The sequence below is a fragment of the Astatotilapia calliptera genome, chromosome 4 (genome assembly GCF_900246225.1).
Source record: "Astatotilapia calliptera chromosome 4, fAstCal1.2, whole genome shotgun sequence".
Classification (NCBI taxonomy): domain Eukaryota; kingdom Metazoa; phylum Chordata; class Actinopteri; order Cichliformes; family Cichlidae; genus Astatotilapia; species Astatotilapia calliptera.
The window spans coordinates 31,453,185-31,479,876 of NC_039305.1; the positions used below are offsets into that span (position 1 = coordinate 31,453,185).

Consider the following 26,692-nt stretch of genomic DNA (forward strand, 5'->3'; position numbering starts at 1 on the left):
CATTGTCACGAGTGCGCACGTTTAGCATGTGGTATGCATTCAGGCCCCCTCACCCCCGAAAAGCAGCGAGACATGAACCAAAACAGAACCATGCAGGCCAAGATTTGAACGATGGAAAGACGAGGCCTTTCCTGCATTTTGCTGCACAAAATAGCCAGGCTTCCAGCAGCTTGTGTCAATATTTCACTCTGCGTGTGTGTATGTGTGTGCCAGTGTATGCAGAGAGCTCTGAGCAGATGACTGCTATGACAGTTAGAACATGTGCGATGGTGAGCACACAGCGACTCGCACAGCTCAATCTGTTGAGTGTCGAGCCCGAATCAACCCAACTGGGGGAATGTTGCCAGTTGTGATCATCAATATGGCCGGCAGTTGTTTGCGAAACATTTGCAGCACATTGCTGAATTCTTTAGCGTGCCTTCACAGGAAATGAAGGACTAAGTGACTAAAATCTTTTCTCCTGCTCTGCTCCTTCTCGAACGCACTCTCACCTCGAGCGCTGCTTACAAACTCTTAGCGTGTTTATGGAGTCGGCTGGGCTCGCTTCCTCAGTGCGATAGCATTAGGATCATTGCCTTTCATGATGATTTTGATCCTGTATTTTCGAGACTAACTCTCAGCCTGTCGTCTCTCTTGCTCAGCTCTTTTATAAGCCGGCCTACAGCGAGGATCTGCATCATGTGTTTTTACTCTCTGGCTAGAGAAGCGGTGCTTTTTCAAATTGTGCAGACAAACAGGGACAAAAGTTAGTAGGTGGTAAGCAGGGCTTCTCTTTCTCTCTTCACTTGCATACTTATGTGGTGAAACAGGCAAAATCAAATAATAACTACAACTTTGTTTAAAAAAAAAGGACAAAACCTGTGTCCAAAAAAGTTCTTGTCTAGCAATCATCAAAAAGTTTGAAATGAGTACTGGCTGACCTCACGGTTCATGCATCGATCTATTACAACAGAATTGTAACTATATATATATATATGGGCACTTTAATCCACAACTTTCTTATCTGACATATAAATATTTACTTCTAAAATTTAGTGCAAGAGCCAGAAGTGTGAGAGTGTGCACACTAGATTGAGGCAACAGTACTTGAGTAAATCTACTCTCCAGCACTGGCTGTCCAGCCCCTTTTCTTCGCTTCCTCCTAGTTTCCCTCTGTCTTTGTGGCTATTCCTGCTTTGTTACTTCTTTCTAGGCCGGCAGAGACCCAGTAGGAGGCGGTCTGGCCAAGGTGGCTGCTGTCGGCTGACACAGCCAAAGTAAATGAGCAATTCTTCCCCAGTCTCTTGGAAGTGTGCGCTACTGTTGTTGGAAGCTAGAGTCAGGAGGGAATTCCACTATGTGTGCTGGCTTAATATTTTGCACACAGCACTTGTATGTTGATGTATATGTTTGAGTGTGTGTACACACACAATCAGTCAACAAGGTTGATGACAGATTCCCGTCAACTGTCAGGTGGTTTTTACATAGGTCAGAAATAGCCATGGGGCTATGGGAAGAATTGGGGGATCAAGTGTGGCACGATGGGGCTGGCATGATAACGGCACTCTGGGTCTGCTTTCTCGCTGGAAGTTGACAGCTCACAGATGATATCGCGTTTCCTCATCCTGGCACATCACCCTCATCAAAGTGCCCCCCAACCTTCCATCAGCCCATGCAGCCCTGCCTGTGTTGAATACTCCCTGGGTCAGAGCTAAACCGCAGAGGCCTGAGTAATCAGACCACACACGCTAAGGGAAATGGAGAGGAGAATGACGGTGTTATGGGAGTTTGTTGTTTGACAGTTAATGCTCTTCTGGGGGGGCAGGAGGGTGGTCTGTGGTTTTGGGATGAGAGGCTTTTTTGTGCAGTATGTGTTATGTGCAAATCTTTGAGATCCAGGGCCAGAAAAAGAGTGTTTTGGAGGAAGAAATAGACTCTTGTTAGTGAGGATGTCACTCATAGTGCTACACCCCAGATGTGTTGTAAGTATTTATTGAAATGGGCAAAGTGAAAAAGAACAAAACTGGTTGTAAAAACTATTTCATGCATTTCTTCTCTAATGTCAGATTTGTAACACAGCACTGTGTGAGCGCTCAGCCACGAGTGGTCATTTAAGGAACTGCAGTTTTTGGCTTCTGAAGTCAGCTTCATTTATTTAAACACCGTAAGATTCCACTTGTGGTCTCAGAAGTTAATGTATTTAAAAATATTTTTTTCTTTTTAAAGACTTTTTAACTTTTTGAGCATGCAAGTCATTTTCTGCTGGTTTAGAGGATCCAAGTATAGCTAGTTGTTGTGGATAAATGATATCTTTAGGTCATTGTCACTGGATTCTGGTTTTGCCGCCTGTCAGAGGATTTTGTTCATTACACATACAGACTGCGTATGTACAGTATAATGTGCAAATCATTGGCCTGCACTAGTGAGTTAAAAACAAACAGTTTCTGTCTTGCTGAGTTTTGGGGGAAAGTGTATAGAACAATGATCAAAAAATTCTTTTTACTTAACAGGAATGTCGAGACAAAGTCTTGAAATATTTGTGCGTAAACATGAAACAATGAAACATTGTATTGAGATTTGGTGCAAGGTAGAAGTGTGTGCATCAGTGCATGGTAACGTGCACACGGAAACGTACAGCGTGCTTGTTTTGTGATTAGCTTTGAGTGTACACGCAGCTCGGTGACACCGATGTCAGCTGAAACTCGCCCTCCTTGCTCGTTTGCTCGTTCTCCCTTTTCTTTTCTTTTTTTCTGTGGCACGAGGGACTCGCATGCAGGGTGCACTTTGAAGTGGCTTCTGGGAGGCCGTGGAGCGTGCCGAAAGGTCAGAGGTTACATCAACTGCGCCTCCCTGGACCTCCCCAACCCCCCTCCTTTGCCCCCTTAAATCCCTTTAACCCCCGCGTACATACAGTCCTGTTTTCTTGTCAGTGCTACAGATCACTTCCAGACCCCCCCCTCAACCGACAAAGCAAGCCACGTTCTCCTGGTAATCCTGCTGTCAACTTTTGACTGTTCCAGTGTATTCACACCTCCCCACAACGTTGTGTCTTTTTTCTTTGTTTAGGTTACAAATGCCACACACACCTGAATAGGGCATTGCGGTTCGAGTGTTAACAGGATAGATTATGTCGCGTTCTATTTCCGTGTGTGAGAGAGACGTACATGTGGGCACGTGCGCCGCTTTTCAGGGGGATGTTTTGTTCTCCTCCCCGCTAACGCATAAGAATCTGTCGTTCGCTCGGCGAGGTGTGAAATTGCACTGTCATCCGCTTCACCTGTCAGAGAGGGGCCGGGCAGAATGACTCAGATCCGTTGGAACCCTCGCATTCTCTTCTTTTCCTGTTCTGGAGATTTGTATCTCGGCAGTCTCAGCATATCACCCCCATCCCCTCCTCAAGCTTAACATCTGTTTCTAGTGAGGGCCAGAAAGGGGGGATGTTGAACTCTTAAAACTAATTAGCGCATTACCAAATGCTCGAGTTAGAAGAGGCCTCGCAAGGCCCCCAGTTACTCACCCCACTCCACAACTCCTCGCTGCTTCCTGCTGCACTGAGCCCTACATCTCCCTGTGTCCCGGGGGGCCGGTTTATCACCCAGGACCAATTAGAGTAGGAAGTGAGGTCACTGACCTTCTGTCAGGCCTCATCAGCTCCTGTGTCACCTGAGAGGGGGCACGCCACCACAAGGAGTAATGCACTGAGAGAGGGGCAGCTGACATCCTAAAGGGGTATGCTGCTTACTTCAGCTTTTCATTATGTGTGGATTTTGGAGTCTTTTTTGTGCCAAATTTTTATCAAGGAGAGGCGTTGTATAGTCTGTTAAAACCAATAACACAGATAATGGTGTCCTTTCCACTGCAAAAACTGGGTCATTTCTGTTTACATTGCAGTGCTGGTCTCCCACACTCACAAGCTGATGTTGTAATTTTGTAACAGCTTCCATTAATAATGTAAATTTTTATTCAAGTCATCCAAAAAGAATGTGAATTAATGTGGATATGGTCTGCGAGTAGGGAGCTAAGAGGGTTGCTGTCATTGTGTTGGCCTACAGTGGAAATTTAAACACTGTGAAGGAGTTCCTGTGGGTATCAATAAAATAACCCTATACTCCGTGTACTCCGTGAACTTTATAGCAGCAAGGGCCATCGCTATAAAATCTTTTTTGCTACATGATTAATATGGCCACAAGAATGCACAAAAAGGATAATGTGGCAACTTGTATAAAAATATCAGTCAAAGGCTGACACGAACAAAGTTGCTAATTAATAAAAATAATTTTGCCAAACCAGTATTAAAGCAGTATGATCGGTATACTCATTTTATTTCATGAAGTTATAATAGAGTACCAAACTGTAGTGACTCAAACAGACCGACCGCAAACTGGAGGACCACCTGTGAGTCAAAGTGCAGCGGCGCATGCTAACCTAGCAGCTAGCATAGCTCTGAGCACAGAGAGTAGCAGAGAAGCTGCAGCAAGGGCAGACCACAAATTGGTAATTAAACTAAGAATGAAATCTCCTGTAACTCCAGGTGCAGTTAGCCTGTTCATACAGGCTAACTGCACCTGTGTGAGTGACTCAGTCTAACAAAGCTGGACTGAGTCACTTTGTTAACAAGTTTGCTGTGGGAATGACACTTGAGTTTTCAGAAAAAACGCACAACAACAAAAGAAAGATGAATGCCGCCAGCAGTAGTGATGTTTCCTTAGTCATCCCTAAAGTGGGGAAGTGAGCTGTAGCTGCAGTGTAGTCTGATCGAACCGTCTCCGTTTGACATGGTTTTTTTCCTTGCTAACTACCTCTGAAGAAGCGACCAAATGAAGAAATGTCACTAGTTTCCAATGCTCTCGGTGGTAACCTGAAGTAATGCTCAGATTTCAACCTGCGCTAGGTTAAAGTAATCTATCAAGTTATGAGTTCAATGTTGCCAGTTTCACAGCATTGCATCCAGTATTTGTTCACACATTTTATTCACATGTTTATCCTGTAGTTACTGTTTCAATCTGCATCGAAGCCAAAACTCTGCGCTTTCTCGAGGCACACAAACTAGTGTGGGCTTTATTTGACTCTTTATCTTAAACCAGTAATATTGAATCTTCAGACGACTTCAGCATTTTATGTTTGTACTCTGTATTTAGAGAATGTGGCACCATTTTGAGTTTTTCTTGCGTAGTTTCGCAATGGGGGGAAAGTTTCCATTACAGCTGCACTACTGTGAACTATTTTACCCAGATAAATGTTTTCTTGCAGCAGGAAACCTGCAGAAGAACCAGGCTAGGGGTGGGCGGCTATCTGCCTCTAAGCTCAGGGAGGAGAGAAAATGTGAGCGTGAAACCATAATGCTGATTTATGTATTTTTCTTTCTTCCTTCATGTTTCTGCTGCCATCATGAACTGTCTCAACAAAGGTAAGAAAAAACTACTGACGTATCTGCTGAAGCATTTTCCAACTCATGTCACCTCCCTGTCGCCACAATGAACCACGTGTCCTGTCACACATGTTCTTTACCTATTTCGCTGAACACCTTCTCATTCAAGTATAGTTAGTTTTTATTAGCATGCTTCTGCTTACTGATTCTACAGCACAACATTCAAGTCTGACATTCAGAACAGGAAGAAGTATGCTGTGTGGCTGCAAAATGTGGCCAATCCTTATACATTAACTGCTTTAATCACCACAGTTAAATCACTCATTAAATGTGCCCTGTGGAGTTTGCTCATTAACTGGCAAGCCTACTGTATATTTGCATTCAGCGATTCTCACGCAGAACGTCTTCTTTGTAACTTGGGGATTTTTTTTAAGCTTTTCTTTTTTCATAAAAGGTGTTTAGCAGATTTGCGAGTATTTGAAGAGCCACATTCTTTAAATCGATGCATATTGCGAGCAAGATTGATGTGACATGGACACAATCCTTTGCATGTTAGTACAATCTGTTGATCAGCAGAATAATATAACATCGGCCTCGGGACGTTAAAGCAGGAACCTCTGGGGACTTCACAAATGTCGTTCAGATGTCCACTGAGGTTTGGTGCAAAACCTAGACAGTCCCTGTCGACCTACATATTACATTTTGGGGATGTGCTTGACTATTCAACCAGTGGATAGCATGTTAACTGCTGAGTCTGAAAGGTTGCCCAGTGACCTGCACTTGCCTATATTCTGTATCTGTGATGCATTGTTGTAAAAAAGCAAGGTGGAAAGTGCAATAGATGCAGACTGCTTTAACCACCATAGTTCTGCATGACTTTGATTATGGAAATGAGGTCTTCTCTGTAGGCTGTGTTAGACTAAAACACTATGCTGCAGCAATACATAGACACATTCTTCACAGATGTAGATGTTAAGAAGGCCAGTGGTGCCATCCATATAATCTGTGATGCTAGCACCATACCTAACACAGGTAACATTTCACTGTTGATGAATGAATACAGTTTCTAATTAGCTCTTAAACGCACATGTTTGGACACACAGTAATTAGCCCTCGCCATAAGACTGATCAACTGTTTTCTGACTCGTGGTTTTTCATTCCCCCTTCCTGTTTAATTGACTTTACTTTAAAGCATATGTTTATATCCTAGCATAAACAGCTAGTAACTATATGAGTGAATACTGGCTATGTTACTCTCACCTGTTTAAAATGTGGCTTAAAGTCATAATTAAGAGCGCGGCCCCTCAGAGTGACAGGTAGGTGCCATTTTGTGTTGTTCAGTGTTTGGTTGCACTAAGAGACGCTGTTCAGCAAACAAAAAGGCAAACACCTTCAGCACAACAAATCAAACGTTGATGTCACTGTGGGTATGCTCATCCTTTATGTACAGTCTACCTGTGATATCAGTGAAAAAAGGTTGATATGCAGCAGCAGTAGCTTCAATATCTACTAGCTTCAATAGTTGAAGCTAGTAGAATAAGTTGGTTAATTGCAGAATGTTGAAGTTCTAGTGAGTCAAATTCAATTTGAGAATGGTTTCATAGCATTTTGGAAAGACGCCCTCCTATTGTCCTGTTTTCTGTTATAATGGCTACAACACAGAGGAGTGTTTGACGCTCCCACTCCTCCTCTCCTTCTGTCAAGTCTCCACTGCAGCACCTTAATTTGTCACCCTCTCTATCCTCCCCTCCCAATCATCCGTCTCTCTTCCTCCTCTTCATCCTCCACCTTTCACCTCTCTCACAAAAATCTCCACTTCTTTTTTTTTTTAAACTCCTACCAGCACAGTCTCCATAACTCCTCCTCTGTACAGTTCAGGTTCTCTCAGCCCCATCTTCATTCTCAGGATCTCTGCTTCTTTTCTCCTCCTTCAGCGGCCTCCCTTTCCACCCCCCTGCTCCAGCCTTCCTCCCAGGCCAGCTCTGTTTGCGCCTGTTTACCTCCATCATTCCACCAGATGGTTTGTGTTAAAACTCTACGTCTGACAGCTCGGCTGATTTTCCGTTTTTTTCCCTGATATTATTTTAACATCGGGGGGATTGCTCAGACCTGCAGGAACACAGAAGAAAGACAAGCAGGGGGTAAAAGGAAATTAAAATATGAAAAACCCCGATGTATTAAAAGCAATTATTCCATCATGCAAAGGGCAGCAGTCATCACTGGGCCCATTTTGGTTTGGTTCCCTGTGTTACTTTTTTTTTTAAATAAATAAAGGCACATATAATGTAATATTGATTTAAATCACATCTGTTAGGGTGATTTCATCCACCCCCTCTCCCTCTGCTCCACGTCTTTTGGAAGGGAAAAGGGGCCCGGGCTGCCAGAAATAATTGCTTGTTTGCTGGTATTTACTTAAAATCTGTCAAAGATGGAGAGAGAAAATGAGTAAGTGCAAGAGTAAGAAAGGGAGACGTAGAGAAAAAGAGAAACCCTTGGCCCCTACACAGATCATTATCTGCCAGTTGTCTTCCTGCTGCTGACAAGGAAGTATGTGCATATGTGCATTCCTTTCAATGTATACTGTACATGTTGGCCATCGAGTCACAGCAGAGTACGATGCTTTACTATACGGATACTTTGGTGCAGGAAAAAATGAAAATACAAACTTAATTTCCAGAGTTTAAAGTTTACAAAGTTGCAGCATATGGTCAGCAGGACCGTCAAAAATCAAAGGCAAAGAAATGCAAACCAATAAATCTGCTTAAAAATCAGAAGAGAAAAGTTCTTTGGAGCTGCAGTGTTTAAAAACATCACCATGAAATCAGTCCAGTTATACCAGTTATGTCTGTGCACTCATTACAACCGGACCTTCTAAAGGTCGTTTCAATGGAAACGATTTGACATGTGACTGGAGCTAACTCTGTGTACAGCTCGTCAAAACTTCTTTTTGTTTTACTTATGGTTCCCAAATGTTTTATGCTTTTGGTGTTAACATGGCAACAACATGTCCGACTTCATCCATTTTCACCTAAAAGCTACATTTCACACTAGACTGATAAAATGCAGGAGATTGAGAGATCTTCCTTTGCAAACAGAGAAAGCAGATGAAACTCGAGTGGTTCATTTTTCACGGTGATAATCGTTTTAAAGCCAGCTCCACACTTTTATCACACCGTGTCTTCTGTTCACTAATGAAAATCTCAAGATGCTGAAAAAAGGTTTTGTTTTTTAAAGCAAAGGTGCATCATTGGTGTTTCTTAGCAGCAGATTTACAGTTTGTTTTCATGCAGTTTCCATAATTTTTGATGCAATTCTTGCAAAGTCAAACACAGTGTCTGAATTCCTATTCACTCACTAAGTGGAGTGCTTCTCGACAGCTGTGCACTCAATGCTGCCTCCGGAGACCAGAAGCTATAGTGGAGCAGTGATTAAAACATTAGACCCCTCTATATATATTCCAAATACAACTGGCAGCATTTAGCTGACACCTACCGAGAAGCTTTTCAGTGCACGGGGGGGACAGCTTGTGATTTAACGTTCCTGAAAAGATGCCTTTTCTCTTTTATAATAAGCCAGCAGCCAAAAACGTGCTTATTGCTGAAAGTTAGATTTTCTTTTAAAGAGTGGAAACAGGGGAAACAGCTATTACGACTCTGATAATGTTCTGTTTATTGAGCCATTTTTCTAGCATGTTTTCAGCTAGCAGTTACGCTAATGTGCCGACTGTTTTCCAGCACTAGTTTAACACAGGCATAAGTGTGGTATAAACACCAGTTTTTCCGTCATAGGAAAAGAGGTGTGTTTGTTAAAATGCAAACCTCTCCAACTTCCTGTGAGGAATTGAATTTGATGACTCACTTGTAACTCACAATCGTAAGTTACAACTATTCAAGCCTAGCTTGTTTTGTGTGTTGCCTGTGAATGACCTGCTCCTTCCTAGCCTGTTTAATCTTGTGCCATAGCTGTTTGATTTCCACTGAGCAGCATTAGTCAGATTATCGTGCTGCTTGTTTGGGAGGGAGGCCGTATTCTGCAGGCTGACTGAGCAGGTCTGCCTGACGCTTTGGCTTCTGCCAACGCGCTGTTCCCACTGTCTCCCTCCCCTCCCCTCATCCTGCTCCCTTTCCCCTCCTTCGCTCAACTCGTTCCCTCCCCAACGAACCACAAACAATAAAGCCTCTGTTACATTTAACCTCCTCACGTGTTTCCCTTTCTCCTGCTATCCCTCCCTACTTCTGCCTCTTACTCACTTGTTGCTTTCCTCTCTCCCTCTCATAACATTGTAGCTGTTTGGGTTCTGTCTTTGGTCTGTTACTCATATCCCTCGGGTGTTTTGCGACTTGTTTTGTGGGCTTGGACCATGCAGCAGAACAAAGACAACACACACAAACTTGGTCAGGCCACCGCTAACTCTTCCACTCCAAGCCAATGACAGCAGTGATTAGTATCTCATAACAGCTTAGATTGTGTGGAGAGTGGGTGTGCTTGCGTGCACGTTAGCTCGTACAATACCCTGGCAGTGGCATTACCACTCATCAGAGCCACACAGCAGCAGAAGCAGCAGCAATGGCATCGGGACAGCAAACAGATGTTGGCCTAATCTTCCCCTAATGAGATTGGTCCCTCATTCCTACGTCTTTATGGGAGCAGCAAGCTGGCAGGCAGGCAGGCTGACACTGTAGCTCTTTATGAGAAAACCACCACTGAGACAGCACATGCCTAGTAGGGTGTACGAGAGACAAGTGTAGTATTAGGCAGGTTGCAGTGTGCCGAAGAAGGTTTTCATTTGCTAGTTGAGTGGGCAGATGGAGAGGCCAGCAGGCAGGTAGGATGGTAGTCAGACGTGTAGTAATTCACAGGATGTGGAAGGCACGGAGGGCAGGCTTTTATCCAATGGCCTTCACTGGTCAATTAGATTAGGGCACTGTACAGCAAAGTACAGTTAATTCTCCAGATTAACATCATTGCTGGTTGTCTCAGCCCACTAAACCAATTCACTTTTTCCATTTGGTGAATTTCATTACACAGTACATCAAGATCCGAGTTGAAACATTGCGGGTTGTTTTCTATAACAGCAAATTGGATTAGATAAGAATAGATAATTTTTTTAAGTGTGGGTTCAGAAACATCTGTGAGGCTGACATTGTTTTCCGACTGTCTGGATTGACTTGTCTGGCACTGATATCAGACACGATGACTAAACAGAGAGCAGCGGTAGTACGTACTGACACAACCTTCAGCTTGCGCTAACTGGTTTTGCTAGCGGCCGTCTTTGCTGCTCTACCTTGTTCCTGTGCAGAGACACCTGCTGGTCTTGCTCCGAGCCAGCTTCTTTACTCTGTATTTATTTTGTCCAACCCTGTCATTACCCTAGAAACATATTCAGTCGTTGGGGAAGAACATCACAATATTTTTAGGTCTGGGCAGCTCGTTGTCCCTTCTGGACTCTGGTTTTGTTCTTGTTTTTTCTAATTTGCCAACTTGTGCTGTTTTTCTTTCTCTTGCCTCCTGCTTTTCCTCTTTCCGCTACTGCAACATATGCACACTGGCAGCGCAGCAGTCATAATAGCAGGGTTAGAGTGCAGGGCCGACCACTGGACAGTGTTTGTACAGAATGCTCGCGTATGTCAAACCTGGCTTATTGAACTTAGACCGCAGCCTAAAACAGCCCACAGCTCAGAGCAGCACAGAAATGCTCTGGGCACACACAGGAGAAACACGCTCACACACTTTTGTGCATGCTCAAACATATGCAGCATATTTATATGTATGCATACATATGCAAAGACATGCATGCGCTGACAGGGGTTAAACAGTGCGCTCTCTAAAAGAACGACCTCACTTGAGCCATTAGGAGACTGCAGGCAGAGTGAAAAGCAAGCAAACAGAGAGGGGGCGTGTAGAACGCACACAAAATGACACATGAGAGAGTTTGTGTGACGCATATTAATTTTCATGTAAACTGATATACCTGCTGATGATCAGCTTTCACCTTGTGGACCCTGATGACCTTAGCAACCATACTTAACACATGTTGTTCGACATGAGCGCGCAGGCTGAGCGACCGTGGCCGCTGATCAGCGAGGTAATGTATCAGTCGTCTTTTTAATTCAACACTTGGCGGTCGTGTGTTGGGAGCGGTGTTGTGCTCGTTAGCTGGCAACACAGGCGTATGTAATCACTTTTTTATTAACGGTCAGCAGTTAAATTACAGCTGCAGTAATAAGCTTTTAATAAGCGATCACCAGAAAAGCACTATATAAATACCACTGCGTTTACCATATGCCATCCAGGCCTTATGGTATAGGATTGCATAGTACTGGGTGAACCAGATATTTCAAACATCAAATATTTCACGTTCACACATTGTGTTTGCAGGTTGATACGTTAGCTGCTGGTTAGCTTCTGCAGTATAACATGCATTTGCGCGCTTAAAGAAAGCTACTTCTTAAGTCTTTCTTAGATTTATTTTAATTGATTCCTAATATTTAAACTGTGCAGTGAATATGAGAATATTGTGCGAGCTGGAGGTTTGAAGTACAAATGATAAAGCAGATGTATCACATCTCATGTCTGCATTATTTAATTAGTGAATGCATGTATTTTAAATCAAACACTCGCCCACATATTCATAAACCTAACAAAGTAGCTCCATCCAGCCAAACACTGGAAATGAAACATCAACAATTAAAGTAAAGAGAACGTCTGAAAAACACATGTCTTTGGGATGAAAGTGCTCTGATTCATGCCACTTCCATCTTTTCCAACTTCCCACTGTGGACTTTTGGTCACATTTTTTACTTCCTCATCTCACAATGTGCTGTACATCTGTAAGTTTGTGTGAGTCATTCATTGTGGCCTAATGTGCTCCCAGGTCTCGGTCCGGGATCTATTCGAGACTAGACTCCACACAGCAACTATAGCAGCTCTTTGAATAGACCGTAAAAATCGTTTGTCTTTTTCATGTTTACAGCCTTTGAATAAATGCTCCTCCTTAACCAGATTTATGGACAAGAGTGTGTTTTCCATTCAAGGCGGACGATGCCCAGATGATTGCCCCGTTACTTTAGGGATACTCATCCAGCACTATATAATGTCTATACAGCCCTTACACGATCCTTAAGGGACACTCAGTGCCCCGCAGTGTGTGAAATTTGCCCCAGATAATCATCTCCTTCTGGGACACAGCCACTTTCATCACCAGGCCTGTTTTACACACCATTTACCAGAGAGAGAGAGAGAGACGTGCCTCGGCGACCCCTCAGCTCTAAAAGCTTTAACGCCTTTGCTGAAATGGATGTTCAGAAGAACATTTTCTCCTGTGCTTCTCTAACTCATGCAGTGAAGCACAGCTTGGTAGTATACCAGTGGAGTGTAGATGGGAGACCACAAAGCTGGAGTTGACCAGTAATGTCTTTTTCCAATTAACGGCAGGTCCTCTTGGGAATTGTCTCTCTAGGATAACGGATCGCGAGGTCCCTTGCAGCCCCTCCGCTGACTCTTTTTTTTTTCTACCTTCTCTTTCCTCGATCCATCTCTTTAGCCCCCCCCCCCTGCCTTTCAATCTCCCACACAGCCCTGCTCCTCTCTACCCATCGTCATTGTGTCTTAAATCACTCTTTCCGCCTGATTTTGTCTCAAAGGTGATTGAGGAGGTTCTCGCTATAGATGAGAAAAGGCTCTCAATAGATGAAAGGAACTGTGTAGAATCAACACATTAGACAACCTTGCTGCTCCACTCCCCCTTAAAGTAACAGAATGATGCAACACGCTCTCTCACACGTATGTGAGGGAGAAGGAGTACTATGCATTAAGATATCTTGCCTGTGGGAGGAGAGGTACGCCAACAAGTGGGGAGATGAATAGTGCTAAGGCTTGTTAGACCACATATGAGATGGGAATGAGGCTGGTTCTTTCCTTCCTCAAAGCTCAGTATGAAATAGATCTCCTTTCAGCTGAGATGGAGCTTTTTAATGTGTGATTTGTGTGCGGGTACCATTGTGAGTTCAGGCATCTGCACAGACGTCGTCGGAGTTGTGATAAGAGAAAGATTTCTGCAAACGGTTAAATCCATGTTAACCACAAGAGTAGCATGCCATGGATGCATGTACGGAGGTATACTCGGACACACGCCCGTGCGTATAACTCACTGTGGTGTCCTGAGCCTGTGTGGCCCAGCACTGGGATGTGGAGTGAAGCAGGAAATGTGTGAGCCATGAAGGCATGTGTTTATGCTGGCTGCAGTCGCCCATCACCAGCCAGAGGGAAAACAGACACCAGGGCCGCTCCGCTTGCTCTCCATCTTACTTCTTCTCCTCCAAACCCTCAGCGTGATCTTTTGTCACCTCTGGGTCTCCAAGATTTCAGCTCTCGCACAAGTTTCTTTATTATTCCTCTGTTTTTCCTTCTCATTGTTTTTCTTCACTTCTCATCCTTGAAAAGCAGGCTACAAAAACAAATCTGCACACTACATGTCAGATATTATAGTTCTTTTAATAACACAAAGCTGGTCTTTAATGTGCACGGTTCAAAGAGGGACATTATCGACAGAAAATCAGTTCCAGAAATAAATACTTCCAAAACAGCTCTCCACCACAGCAGCAGAAGTAACCCCTGTGGGGACCCTCTATTGGCTGTAAAGATGAGCTGTTTAGATAATGACACTTATAAATAAAAGTATGAATACTCATTAAAGACAAATAGTGAAGCAGCGAGGCAGTGTTAATAAAAATGAAGATTTAATAACCCACTAATAATCCAAAAATACATAAAGGCTGACTTACAGAACTTGGCTAAATTTCTCACTGTTGTTGGCTGGAGCCCTGAATCAACAGTTTGCTCTCATCGAGGCGATTTTTCCTCAAGCTTTGGACAATAAAGTTTTGGACAATAAAAGTCCCGTCACACAGTTGAATGGATTTCAGTATTTCTCTGTTTGTAATACGGCTGCATTAGCCTAATCATTCCCTGATGTTTCCTATACTCTGTGTAACTTTGTATGTGTAGTGCAGTGACCCAGCAGCATGCTTGATTGTGATCTGCACTCCGTTATGGGTAGGTGTTGGAGCATGGTGTGGCAGGCCAGTTATCAGAAACAATGCGAGGAATATATGCACAGAGTGGTTTCAGAGTTTTGTCCACCTTTGTCTATAGGATAAAACACTGAAACCAACTAAGATAAATTGTGAACTGAACCTAATGTTTCAGTCAGGGTCACTATAGTCAAAAGAAGATTAGTTCCATCTGCTGTAATTTAGATTTGGCATCATAGCTCAGTGGAACCTCCCCACGTTTCCACACATATATGGAAATCAGAAAGAGCTGTGGCGAGACCCCCTCACAGCGCAGGCATCAGTCACAACAGATATGACATTGAGTCAGAGACGGGATAAAAAGGAGCTGGGGTGGAGTTAGGTTACAAAGTGGCTTGCAGATCTTTAACAGCTAAATAGCGTACACTATGAGATTTACCAAGTTGAGCTATCAGCCGATGTTGAGATCAGTTGAGTTTGATGTTGGTTTTATTTTCTTTGGCTGCCAAACGAGCGCCGTTCTCTAGGTTTGGAAGGATGCTGATTGCTGATTGGCATGTTTTGGCTTGGCAACTTATACTCCAGGTTTTGCAGACCATGATCATTTTCTGTTCCACCTCGCAGTCTTGCCTCACTTATCTTCATCACTGTCACATGCTCTCAAACAGTTCGTCTCTCTTTGATGTACTCCTTTGCTTTGGGTTTTTAACTTTGTCCATCTACTCTTTGCTTTTGTCACAGTGCGCCTTTGACTTCTTTGCTTCTTTTGGTTCCACGATGCAGCTACTGACACTGCCAAGTATTCTTCTGGGGACATTACAGTGGAGACAGTTGAAGGAGTTGACGGAGCGATCAATCAAGGGTCCCTGTTCGAACTTGAACCGGGGGTTGTGGTTTGCCATTGGTCCCTTAATTTATCCTCGAGTTCGGAAACTTTACTTTCCATACTCTAAGGCAAACCGACATCTACAGCAGACTCCTTCTAATTTTTGCCGAAGTTAAACTTTAGTACTTTGTGAGCATGCATGAAGACACTTCCCTCATAAATATTTATTCTTCCCACGTAACTGAAACTCCTGTAAAGCATTCGGGCCTCTGTCTCCTGCTGTTACACATGTGTCCAGGCTAACTGTGAGCAGAAATGTTCTCCTTCAGACAAAATAAAATCCTAAATGTTCAGATTTTTAGTTATTTTAGTTTTTCCAATTGAAATAAGTTCGAACAAAGTGTCCTGAGGCAACTCTGGCTTTCATATAGCACGTTCACAAGTGTTGATTGTGCTAAGGCTTGACCTTCACTTGACCTTCATCAAGTTGAAATGGACAATTTACCACAAGCTTTGCTGGATCTGAGAGGGTTTAGGATAGAAAAATGTTCTTGCATGAGAACCAAATGGTACATGAGGTGTGGAGTGTGGGAGAGGACTGATGTTATGGGTGACGATAGTGATATTAATGTGCTTTGAAAGAACAGGAAGTGAACACACAGTTGACCTTTAAGACTTTCTGATATTCTATCTCTGTCTCTTTTATCTGCCTCTTCTCACGAACACACCATTCTCCTCATTAAAAAAAGCACCTTTGGCCCGTCCGCGTAGCAGCAGCCTGTAAGAAAAACAGAGGGAAGAATTAACGGCAAAAAGAGTTATGAGGCAGCAACGAGGTTATGTTTGTAATGAAACAAGTGTGTCATCTTCTGGCTGCACAAAGCACTGGATGGGGAACGGGGTGTAAAGATCTCTCAGGCATGCAGAACGCCAACTGAGAAGTTTGAAAGCTTTAGAAAGACAGACTGTCAACAAATGGCATCGTTACTATTTGATGAGTCCCAAAAGTGCCTTTCAGCTTATGTTTTGTTCTTTTTTTCTGGTGCTACAGTCAGAAAATGTGTTTTAAAAATGTACAGTGCAGAAAAACAAAGCAGACCTCTAATCCTGTGCCTACCTGCTCTCACTCTTCCTCTCCCCCTCTCTGTTTGATATCATCCTCCATCGTAAGCAGCTGATAGTGATGGAAAATTGGTCAATACAGATAGAGATACAGGCTCATCGGCGGCTGTGCAGGTCAGCTCGGGCGCAGATAGATTTAGCGGACCAAGCACGGTCAATGTCAGTGGGATCTGTGAGGCTAAGTCCCAGTGAGCGTGTGGATCCCGGTGATTGAGTGATTGAGCGCTTAGCGTTTGAGCCTGTGGACAGCCCAAACAACTTAATCCCCACCCCCACCATCACTAACGTCCCACCAGCCCCAGCCCACTCCATCCCTTCTCTAACTCCAGATCAAACAGCAGAGAGGGTTGAACGGAGGCAAATTTAGAGGAAAGGGCTTTAGCTAGGGGGAAAAAGAAAAAGCTCCTTAATGATTTAATCATGGAAGATACTTATTTGCTGTAATATGAGGGTCGCCGCTCAGCTCTGTACACTGTGTACAAATCTCTGTAGGCCAGCGATGTGTGGCTGATGAGGACGGGAGAGTTTGTGATTATGGAGTTGGATTAAAAGACGAGGTTGTGCTTTTTTGATTGGGGACAAAGTCGGAGTCGGAGGTCAGGCGCACTGGTTGGAAATGGGATGATCCTTTACGGAGAGAGGATATCCACTTATAGTTTGAGGCATGCAACCTTGTATTATTACCACTGCTTTTTCATACTTGAAAAAGTAAAGTATCCTAGGGCTGACCACCAGGATGGGTCTTGATATTTTTCCTGTGTTTAGTATTGATGGTTATCTAGAATCAACCGCTGGAATCAGATACTTGCCTTTTCTGACCTTATCAAATTATAATTTCAGGGTTGGGGGTTTTGCTGATTTTACACTGCATTTCAAATAATTTAATAAGTTTGTATTAGCATTAGCATTGCTCATTATATTATAAGGTTCCTGGGCCATTTAAAACAAAATAGTATACCAGATGTGCACATGTGAACATATTAAAAATGGTTGTGATGTGTCTCTCTGAAGTGAAGTGTTTGCACACCAGATGACTGATTAGCTGTTCCATTTTAAAAACTTCTCAAGCACCTTAACCACGCAAGGCAGTTTAACATTAATGTACCCATGTAAATACAAAGTAACTCCACAACAACAATAAACTCGGTGTCTCATAAGAATCTGCTGCTCTTTGCATTAGCATTGTTGTCTGTGCTGCAGTGTTCTTCATGCCGGCTGATAATTGGTTGGTGATCCTCTTTCTTCATCTGGGTAGCCAAGATGATGACTCACTTTCTTGACTGTTATAGATACACCATCTGTGTAGCGTGCATGTAGCCGCACTTGTCAGTGTATGAACGCATTCACAATAGCAGGTTTACGTTTGGAACAGAGTGGTAAATGTGGCAGATTTGGCTTTGAGCTGCTTTACTAACGAAGAGCTGCGGCTACAGAGTACAGGCGATAGTCTTAGTTATTGATCAGAAGTCGTGGTTTTACTGTGCACATGATGGTTACAGCACCACAGAACCTGCTTTTTGGCTGTTAAATATGGAAAAGATCGCTGTGTGTAATGTATATCTGACAAATAAAGGCTCCTATAAAAAGAAAAGTCTGGTAAACTAATTTCAAAGTTTATGTATTTTCAAACTTGTAGTCCTTGAACCCAGAAAGGGCTTTTTCTTTCCTGAATGCGGAGTTTCACTTCACAGTTTCTGTAAAGTAAGTTCTCTTTTTCCCCAAATTAACACTGATGTATTTGAGAAGTTTGGATTCCTTATAATTATTCTTAAACTAAACAAGATTCTGCTGTTTGGCATCAAGCTCACATATTGATTTCTATAGAGCAGAGTTTCCTCGGTGGAGCCACTTTGGTGTACGAAGCCAAGTCTGGCTTGTTGTCGCTCGGGTTCACACACCTACACATGCATGGTCATGAGTGGATCATATAGCTGGAGAATAATCCATCTAAGTCCCTGAGTCCTCACATCAGAACTGTGTGTGGGTAGTCTTTATGCTCTGCTAAGCAAGCTTATCTTCTCTGTTTGAGCTGTAAAGCCAAAGGTCTTAAAGGTGCTCATGTCTCAGAGGCCCTCTGCCTCTGACCTCGAAGGAAGACTGAGACTTGCTGTCTTTGCACTAGTGCAAACTGAACAGTATAGAAAATATAGTATATTTTAAGAAATAACACAGATTTTTATTTCATTTTTCACTCAAATGTTAATGCTTTCGTGCTGCTGTAAAGAGAGGAGCCCCTGGATGTTGCACACTGCGCACAGATTATGGCAAATAAGCCGCTATGATGATGATTACTGGAACTGGATCACCGACGTTGATTACTGGCCATGCATGCGGCACATGGAGGTTAAAATAGGAGTTCGTGTGGAAAAATCTCACAGTGATCATGAAATTGCCACCTGTGTTTCTTCACCGACGTTGATCTTGGCTATTCTGGCCTCATTTAGAGCTCTGCTGACTTAACGTTTTGATTGGAATAATCAGGGCCTTCCATGAAGGGCAGAGCTATTTTGCTCTCTGATTCAGTGTTACTATTTCCAATCTGTGGTTCCTCTTTGACTTGCCTTTGCTAAATGAAGGAGACGGTGAATGTGAAAAAAAGCCTTGCCAGTATGCTTCCTGTAGGTCAAAGGATGAGGAAGAGGTGAAAAATGAGAAGGAAAGAAGAAAAGAGAAAAAGAGGAGAAGAAAGGCAGGCAGAGCTGAAGTAGAAAGATCCAACTTCTCAGATCGCACCAATTACAGGAACCTTCAGGAGCCAGTGTCTGCAAAAAACATTAGCAGCCCTTCTCACATCCTTTCCCCGCCTTTGCCTTGGCACGCTGTGTCTTTTGCTTTCCGTCCCTCCTTCATCTTTCTCTTTTCTTTTTTCCGTTTTATCTTACGATCCCGGTGGGGTTACTATTGGTGAGGTACTTAGGTCCTGCACTAAGTTTTCCCCCAGTGTGAGAGTGCGCTCTCACACAGCAACTGGGGAGCCCTGAACCAGCATTGAAGCATTGAAGCGCTCATTGTAGCTGACTGGTAAAAAAGCAAGTCGATTGCAATTCTTTTGGAACCAAACACAGCAACGAAAGATTTTCTAGCTAATACCTGTCAGGACGTCGTAGTCCTGGTTTTTCACAGCGGTAAAAACCACTACAGTGGTAAAGTCTTACTTGTTGCAAGAAAAAAGACTTGAGGCTAAAGCTTGATATTTGAGGTTAAAAAAATATGCTTGTTCTCAGTTTGTGATCCATTAAAGATTTCATTAAAGATCATTTTTGTATTGTAACGTTGTATGATTGTAGCGATGTTTAATTTAGTTTTTTTCCAGTGTGTCTGGCGTGTATCAGAATCTGAACACTTGAGTAATACCAGCGGAAAGTATGTATCCGTATGTGTTGGTAATTCTTGAAAATAAAGGATGAAGCTCCTAATGTTAAAATGTGATGGCACTGAAGAAAGGTGTCCATTTAAATGATTTCTACAGTGAGCTTCTAACCAGCTCCTGTGTTTGCCGGTAGTTTGTATAAAAAGTGCTGACCTGTCTGCAAACACTCGCAGACTATTCACCAAGCACTAATAAAAGTGTGATTTCAAAAGTTGCACCTTTTTGAAGTGCAAATATACATTGTTGGTTAAGAGTGCTTCTGTTGCTAACAACTGATCTCAGCCTGTGTGAATGAGACCCAAGGAACTTCCACATTGGCAAGTTGTCTTTTTGCTCTCTTGCTACAAACTGTAAAGCTAAAATCAAATCCTTCTGTGGAGATATCACTTTTTACTTAACTACATCTTTTTTTAAAACCCTCCAAATGTCAGAGTTTGGCAGATTTATTGCAGAGCAGATTGCATTACATTAGTAATGCTGGCTGTTGTTCTTCTGACCCCTGATGATAGCTGACGCAGATGTAGGACAGTGGCTGCGTGACTCACAGAGGTACTGATGGGATGAGAGGACGCAGAGCGAGCGCGCTCAGATCTCTGTGGGATTCTCTGAACACTATTACTGTACCCTAAAGACAGGACGAGTCCCTCTGTGGGGCCCGCAGAGCGCAGAGAAAGGCGTTGTTAGGACATAGATGACTGACATGTTAGTGTTATCTCTCGACTGTGCTGGCCAAGCATGTTTGCACATCTGGGGTAACATATCTGTGCTGACCACAGAGGTGGTGATTAAATGTAATGACTTAATTTTTCTCCTGGGAGGTTGGGTAACATAAGAGAGGTTTACTGGAGGCATTCAAGCTCCGAAGGCTCACAAGTGCAACTAAATCTGGCTCTGGCATGGAAATCTCGATAGTTCAGAAGTGACCATTGCAGAAGGCATGGTCTCCTCTTCAAGAGACATTAAACTGAGATTGTCCAATAATAGGGGCGCCTCTGTGTTTAAGAACTCTAGAAGGAAGTCCAGAGTTTCTGCTTTAAGCTGCTCTTTTTCTTTGTGCCTTTCAGATATTGTTTTTTTCCTTCTTTTCTTTTTTTTTAGTCCAACATTTTTGTGTAGGTGCGGCGAGCAGCCCACATCTGCACGTTTTTTTTCTCTCTCTCTTTTTTTTCGGGCAGCGGAATTTGAAACTTAAGCAAAATATACAGGTCCTTTCATCAAGCCCTGCCACGGTGAGGAGAGAGGAGGGAAAAAGGTAGAGACAGGGAGATGACCATTAGTCTGTTCTTCTGCACTCTAATTTCACTGGAAGATAAGTGAAATCACATGTTGGCAGCGATTCGGGGGGAAAATACAGAGCAGAAGAAGAGTGAAGGGAAGGAAAGTTTCAGATAGAGGCAGAACAGCACTGCACAGGCAGACCTAATGTAAAATACATTTTATAACAATAACACGTAGCACGCTGTAAGACTATGGGATTGCTAGACGACAACACGTGCATCTGTTCTAAATAAGCAGGCGTTTGTTTACACCCACTATGTTATTTCACATTTAGTTAATGTGGTCAGCAGTGTTAATGTACATATAAAAATACAGTATAGATTAGGTGAACGTCTGAGTGCCCTAAAGTGCTTCCATTTGTTAGCAATGACACAAACCTCTTAGCAAGTCCTTCCCTATTGATAACCAGCAAATATGAAGAAACAGTAGCATCCATTTAGAGTCACGTTTGTTTTCCCCTAATGAATGTAAGTCCAATATTCATGCTCCATTTAGCTCTCGTTCTGCCTCCACTAACTAATGAGGGTAATATCTGGCCCTTTCGCAGCTAAATGATCCGCTGTGTTCACCAGCTAGTTGCTAATTTTTCTGTTGTTTGGTGCTGGATTGGTTTATGGAAGCTATTCTGCTGTAAATTGTGCTATGAGGGCGTATAACATAAGAGCATGACAAGATGCTATGGAGCTGAGAGTTGAGTGGAAAATTTCTGTGGCGTTTGCCACTACAAACAGCTGATTTCTCACTTTAGCAGTGATCAACAAGAAAAAACAATATGGAGTACGGCTGCGTTAAGCTTTGTAACACAGCACTGTGGGCTCTCTAGCAAGTCTCATGTTACGCAGCATATCATGGTGTCATCATGTTGCCTAAAAACCACCAAAGGTACAAAAATCACAGAGCAATGGTACTCACGCATATGCATGTTCTGTTTGATGCTGTTTGATGAAGTACCTCCAGGTTCTGTGTATGTCAGTTGAAGTGTCTTTGTTACCCAGTGGCATCTGAAATCTTCTTTCCAAAGACCTAATTCAAGATCAAATGAGTGTTTGTGTTTTGAAATCAGCATTAAGACAAAGAAAGAATAGTGCCCACTTTACTCCACAGTCAAACAAAGTATTTCTCCTTTAATTACTCCAGTCACCTTGTGTTGCATGTGAGTGTAACTGCAGAAAAGAAGGATCTAATAAAACGGTTTAATAACACCAGCTGTGTTGTTCTAAAATGAATGTGGACCCTTCTTTGTGTCACTGTAAAAGGAAAATGTGGGTTGCCTACACTTTAGTCTCTTTAACTTTGTTCTTTTGGTTTTCGGTTCTGGTTAATGACATGTTGTGAAAGCTGTCACAGAATGGGTTAAGGAAAAAACTCAAACATATGTGTAGGTCTTAACTAGGGCTGTTCGATATAACGATATATATCAGACGACGATATAAAAACGTCTGTCGTTTCATTTTACGCTATCGTTTGTTTCGTGGTGTCGCAAAATAAACTGTTTACAGCAATATTTTTTCATGGTTCTGATGTCACTGTAGTTATTATTAATTTCTTAAAGTTCTCTCTTTCTCTTATATTTAATATACTGTAACCACACTACGGACGGACAAGCGCCTGTTTTTATGTGTTGTCGTTAGCAACAACGACAGTAAAACTATCGCGTGTCCGCTTGTTTATGTTCCACATAAACCTTTCACAATAAAGCTCAAGATCCTGTTGAGACTTTTCAAAATAAACTGAATCACGTGAAAGATGCAGAGTATTTACGGATGAGAAGTAAAAAAGCTAAAAAATAAACCTTAGACTCGAACGTTAGAACAGGCTTTCCCCCGCAGCACGCCGTGTAATGAATACAAAGAAAACGGCGCCGTTACAACTTATATCTAAAAATGTGTCGTTTCATGCATCGGTTAAAACACTCGACTCCAGCTACACGACGCGCAGCTGGAAACACTTCACGCAAGTTGAGCTGCCCGAGATTCACAGAATTTACAGAAAATGTTAAATTTTTGTGATTTATATCGTTATCGGACGATAGATGTCTGATATCGGGATATGAGATTTTGGTCTTAACAGTGTTTGTCATGTCCTAGATGCATCAGTCAGTTTTGACCTTTCAGGAGACGCTGTTTGTGCCCAAACCCAGCTTTTCTGAAAGAGACTACGATGACAGGCAGTAGCTGGGAATGCATTCATAAAAACATTTCTAGAAAGGTACTGATGCCTTTGCTCAAGGGTTGCAGACTAACGCATTTCCTCCTGCGTTTCTTCAGCCAGCTCAGAGAATTAAGCCTTAACAGATAAATTTGAAAGCTTATCTCTCAGTTGGGCTGCAGCAGACTCTCTGCTGTTAATGTGTCCTCAGGTGTAACAGTGCCATCTGACATAAACCTCCACTGATCTTCTGACTTCTACACTGCAGCAACTCAACCCTGCATCTCATTTTACCTGACATCCACCGCCAGTGCACGCCTTACAGCCTCTCCTCTTTAACTGTCCCTTTGTTGACTGGCCTTCTCTTGGATGGCAGCCTGCGACACAGACAGTGTGAGTGATCTTCGTGAGCGGCATTTTGCCACCCCTCCTTCGCTCGTTCGCTCTAACCTTTCTTTAGTTTGCACCGCCGACGGCCCTCTAATCCACAGCGATGTATAATCCAGTCCCCGGTGCCAGTGGTAATGCAGGCTTAATTTCATTATGAAGTTTAATGGGCATAGCAACAGGCCGGGTTACATGACTATAATGCAGTGTGGGTCTCACTTTGGGGATAGTTCCCCGAGGCATTCACAGTCTCAAACAATTACTTCCCCCTTTCCTCTGAGGTCCTATTATTCCAGCTGTGTGTGGAGCAGAACTGAGGTCCTGTCAGTTTGTCGATCAATCCACAAGCTTTGATGAATTTCTATTGAATTGGCTCATCCACACACAGCAGATTGTCTTTGTGTGTCAGTGAAAGCTTTCAGCAGCAATGGGATGAAAGCTTGACCAGGAATCAGGTCAAGAAAACGTCCTTTTTTACATGGTGCACAGCACAGGAAATGGTCTTCTTTAGTTCTCACTGGTGGAAATCCTCCGTGGGGTTTAACCGATGGCTTAACTGATGCCATGCACACATGACAACCAGTCTCTAGCAGTAAGGGCAGCAAAATATTCGCACATCAGCAGACTCTGACATTTTGTACCAGGCGACTGGCAGGATCAAGACAGGCTGAGTCCTAGAAGAGTTCAACAAGTTGCAAAAGCAACAAGTGAAGTCTTGTTATTGATCAGAATAGTTTGCAGTGTTCTTTCATTTTGTTTCAGAAAAGCAGCGATTAAGTGATACTTTTCACCACTACAGATATTCACAGTCTTAACTTTGCACTGGCAGATTTGAAGCGGTTAGACAAATTTTCCACAATCGAACCCAAACCCCCCCCTTTCTGCTTCCATCCAGAAATTTTACGCTGGAAAAACAGAAACTCTAAAGCCTGTTTACATCTTTAGACGATGGATTGCATCATGCACTGTGATCACAACGTTAACTGCCTTATCCGCCTCCACACACATTTCAGATTCATACGTTCAGGGACGATCGCACAGAAAACACACATGTACCCACAAAACTATGTTTAGACATGAAAAACAGCGCATTTATGACACGGTGGGTTTCTTTTCATGGGGGTACTTTATAACGTCTTCTCAAGATTGCATTTGTGTGAGCGTGTGTCGGATCAGTTCTATCTGGCCCCGGAGGATTGTGCTAGAAGATGACGAACGATGTACGGTGGACCGATGATAAACGCAGACTAAGTTTTACTGGATTTCCTTTTTAGTCCACGGTTTTGGCCAGCGCGCTGACTTTCCCTCCGAGTCTACTCGGCCTGCTAAAAGGGAAGAGAGTCACTAAACCCCCAGAAAAAAACAGCAGAACTGAGTATAAAGAGAGCGCGAGAGAGTATACCTCTGGGATCTGGTGTGTCAAAGACGTCCTCCACTCATTCTTTCCCCTGATCAGTTTCTGATTGCATCTTTTCTCTTTCTCCAATCCATCCTCTCACACCTCCCTCATTTCCTTTCCTCTTCTTTCCTCCGTCCTCTAGCCCCCAACATCTCCCTTTTTCTCTGCAGTTCTTCACCCCACCCTGTATTTTTTACTCCCTTTTTTTCATTTGCAATTACAGTAATATGTAACATCAGGCGCAGTGAGATTTAGGGCTTTACCTTACATAACCCCGGGATTTAGCTGCAGGGTTTTAAGGCTTCTCTGAGCCGCTGAGCTGGGGGCAATCGGGCCTCTTTAAAATATTTTCAAATGGCTGAAATCCCCAAAGGGCCTATGAGTATGTAGGGATAGGAAGGCTTTGAGGGCCTTGACACAGCACAACCGTCATTATTTAGTGGAGCCTGATCCATTTAAAATACAGCCTTCTCTTTTCTATTCAGTGGCAGCGTTTGTGTCGGGTTAATAGACGGGGGTCAAGACGCACAACACAAACACACACAGCTGTTGACATATTCATGGTACTCCGCTACATCCATATACAGTTACATGATGTCGCTGTCTACTTCAGGCGTGCACTATATATGTTATTTATATGTGTCCAATTTTATGCTTCCTTCCACCAGATGAACAGTCCTCGGCCTCCTTTTACCCCCCACATGAGCCTCCACGTACACACGCTCTTGCCAAATTCACTTATTTCCCCTAAAGATGGCAGCTAAGTGTTGAGTTACAAGTCTATGCATGTGTGTGCGTGCTCTCTGGTCACGCAGAGCTCTTGGCACAGGAGAAGTTTCTTTTTTTTAATTCGTTAACTTTAATGTGATATGACTTTATATTAAACTGTAAAAGAGTAGAAGGAGGGGTTTGGGCTTGGAACCAGATCACTACGCCAACCAAAGCCTGATTTTATTCCTCCTTGAGGCAGGCCAAACGGACAGGCCGTAAATTTGAAATAATGAACTGCCTGGCCTAACTCGGTGATTTGAGCAGGGAGGGAAGTGAACTGCAGAGAAGAACCGTGTACGGCCTGATGGAGGGAAGATAGAGCAGGGGAGAGAGAGAATGGGCGGAATAAGTAAAGAAAGTAACTCTGACAGATAGTGGCGTGAACAAAAGCAGATGAGCATAGAAGATGTCACTTGAGGACAATGCTTTGCATGGGAAGCAGAAGAGGAGTATTTTTCGGCAGAGCCAATGGTGGCTCTGATACTCGAAAACATGCATAATGTTAGCAGGTTTGGGTTTTTTAAAACTGCTTCTTCTGCTTCTTAGGGCAAATTTTTAATTTCTCCCTGGCGCAGATCCTGAGCCAGAAACTGGGGGTGGGGGGTTAAGATGTAAAGCCACCAGGATTAGGCTTATATGAGGGGAAGACATGGGAGACGAGGCTGGGGATGAGCCTTTACGGAGTCGCAGAGGCCACAGCTGACCGGGCTCCTCGGCGTTGCTCAGGCAGTCAACAAGGGGCTTTGCAGCAACCCTGAAACTTGTGTGTCTTACTGCACACGCAACGCAGGGATGAGGAAGGGATGAGGAGAAGATAAGTTTGGAGATTAAAGCGGGGCATGGAGTGGTGGAGGCTGATGATGTTTTTATGACGAAAGTCCAGAAATGCTCGTAAGTCAGGGAGACTCAGCAGTTCAGTAAGATCTCATGGTTCACACCACATCTCCGCCTGCATTTCTCTTTCGTTCCCATTTGCTCCATCGCCTCGCTCGACCAAAAGACCTCCCGCCCG

At 43.3% G+C, this 26,692-nt stretch overlaps 1 protein-coding gene and 1 long non-coding RNA gene across 19 annotated transcripts in view; one reads left to right on the forward strand and one right to left on the reverse strand.

Moving 5' to 3' along the window:
- Nucleotides 1–26,692, forward strand: part of nfixb (nuclear factor I/Xb) — a 132,886-nt gene that overhangs the window by 59,750 nt on the left and 46,444 nt on the right. The gene's annotated exons all lie outside the window — the stretch shown is intronic.
- Nucleotides 14,069–22,402, reverse strand: LOC113021440 (uncharacterized). The gene is made up of 2 exons (XR_003272298.1): nucleotides 16,323–22,402; nucleotides 14,069–15,983 (listed from the first exon to the last, which is right to left on the reverse strand). It is a non-coding gene; the product is annotated as an uncharacterized LOC113021440 (long non-coding RNA).